This window comes from Myotis brandtii, unplaced genomic scaffold (genome assembly GCF_000412655.1).
Source record: "Myotis brandtii unplaced genomic scaffold, ASM41265v1 scaffold4, whole genome shotgun sequence".
Lineage (NCBI taxonomy): Eukaryota > Metazoa > Chordata > Mammalia > Chiroptera > Vespertilionidae > Myotis > Myotis brandtii.
In genome coordinates, this window is record NW_005365371.1 from 5,057,172 (window position 1) to 5,059,890 (window position 2,719).

Sequence of the window (2,719 nt, forward strand, 5' to 3'; positions counted from 1 at the left end):
GCGCCGCTTGGGTCTCCTCTGGCCGGTCGGCCGGCCGGAGAGTGGGGTGAGTCTAAAGAAGGCAGGAGCTATGACGTGTTTATCTTTTTTTTTTTTTAAGTATATACGCATATATAATATTTTTAAAGCACACATCATAACCTTTGAACTTTCGGATATTGGGACATTAAAGAATCACACTGAAGTTTCAAAGCTTCACCTGTTAAGCGTTTGTTATTTCTCCATCTCGCATCCGAGGTTTCTGAAATTCGTCAGTAATTAAAGTATTTTCCTGGCGTGGGAACCCTTGGCCTGGGAACTCTAGTTTCCAAAAAAGAGACAGTTTCTTCCATTTTTTAAGTGTCCTTCTCAATCTTACGTGAACCTTGTCAGAAGCATCGTGCTATGCGCCAAGTCTCCGGTCCTAGTTTGTCATTGTCTCTGCACCTCAGAGGAACGAAAAATGTCCAAGTCTTTTATTTATTAGTTAATGGAAAACTACTTATTGCTAAGTATATTTGCATCTGCAGGGGGAGTTTGAGTGCTTTCTAGCCTTCGTTCTTCTTTCAAGACATATCTAAACTCCGACAGTTCAGAAAGCAGCAATTCAAAATAACCCAGTAATAATGTAGCGACTCTTGCATACTCACAGGTACACGTGTAAAAAGATGTTGACCCATAGCATTGTGTGTAATAATAAATAATTGGAAGCAACCCACAGTCCATTAATAATTATGGTACATTTGTATAATGGAACAACATACCAGCCTTTTAAAGAGAGTGAGAGAGATGTTTATGTACAGAGAAAGATACCCAAGGAGCAATGCTCAATGAAAAAAAAAAAAATTGCAGCCTGTTTGGGGTGGCTCAGTGGTTGAGCATCGACCCATGAACCGGGAGGTCAGGGTTGGATTCCTAGTCAGGGCACATATGGGCTCCACCCCAGTGTGGGGCGTGCAGGAGGCAGTCAGTCAATGATTCTCTTACCATGGATGTTTCTCTCTCTCCCTCTCCCTTCCTCTCTGAAATCAATAAAAATATATTTTAAAAGAAAAAATTGCCATACAGTATATGTACTATAAAATATTCCACTGGGTTAGCAGTGCTAGAGGGCTTGGTATAAAATACTAAAAAATATGAAGACGCTACATTTTGGAACTAAGGCTTAAGAAAACTTAACTGAAATCTGTAAAGTCATAAAGTGAGGATGTTCAGGAAAACGTAAGAGTATTGGAACTAGGGCATACCCATTTAAAGGACCATCTTAGGTCTATAAAAGGAGCTACTAGTTGGTGATGGTAAATTTATGTGGATTTGTGTTACCTTGAAGAAAACATAAGTAGGATCACAGCTTGGAATCATGACCTTTGGGGTTGGAAAGGACCTTCATTTGTCTAGCAGCTCCCCCACCCCCATTCTGGAATGCTTGACTCTTACATTCTCTAACACAATTTTCCAACTTCTGTTTGGGATAAGCCACTTCAAATGGGGATGAGGAATAGTGGTTGATGGGATTTAGAAAGAATCTCACCAGAACATAGCTATAACGGGAAGACCAAGATAGTTAAAAAAAAAAAGTCAAAAACTATAGAAGGCTCTTCTGCAGCAGGAATACAGTTCTCACTGGCATTTATGTTTTTAGATATCAGTGTGAACTTTTTGTTTGGCTACCAAGTGGCTTATAATTTTCTTCTGTTTTTCTCTGATAGCTTCTATTCTCAACTTTGATCTGCCATAAAATCCTATGGCCCCACTCCATGTATGGGTTGGCCTCATAATTGGGGTTACCTCCAGATCTTTCTACATTGAAAGTCACTATAGTAGACTGACTCACCTACATAGGGCTACTCCTTCTGTAGGAGCTGCTATCAGGGCAGATTTCATTCCAAAGGAGCCTTTTACAAGATGGGCGACTTTGCTTTTCTAGTTAGAGGGTTATAGTCTTGTCTTTAAAAGGAGCTACCTAATTCATTGAGGCTCATGATGTTTGGCTCCAAGTAGTAATCAGTGTTACATGGCAGTAAAGCAGAGAAACTGATTATATTGGTAATGCAGTGACCTTTGAACAACATGGGTTTGAACTGCATGGGCCCAGTTTTGATTTTCTTAACATTTTCTTTTCTCTAGCTTAAGTTAAGAATACAGTATGTAATACATATAACATACAAAATACTGTTTATGTTATCAGTAAGGCTTCTGGTCACAGTAAGATATTAGTAAAGTTTTTGGGGAATTGGCACCTCAACCCCCGCAAATGTTCAAGGGTCAGCTGTACAATATACATTATTATGTATTTATGTCACAGCTCATGCAAACAATATTAGTGACTTTATGAGAGCCTCTTTGAGCTGAAACAAAAGTATAGTTGAACATATTTGAAGCAAACTTTTTGTAATGTGTAATTTTAATACAACCAATATTCCCCCTTTTATATAAAAGGACTGAAAATAAATAACTCAATTACAATGCACTTAAAATTCAGAAACTAGTAAGTGTAATGTAGTGGTCTAACTTTAAATGTTGGAACAGAGTATAAGGCAAACGAATCTCATCCTATATAATAAAGAGGAATATGCAAATTGACCATCATGCCCTTGCACAAGATGGCCGGCAGGGGAGGGCAGTTGGGGGCTACCAGGCCTGCAGGGGAGGGAGGGCAGTTGGGGGGACCAGGCCTGCAGGGGAGGGCAGTTAGGGGCGACCAGGCCGGCAGGGGAGGGCAGTTGGGGGCTACCAGGCC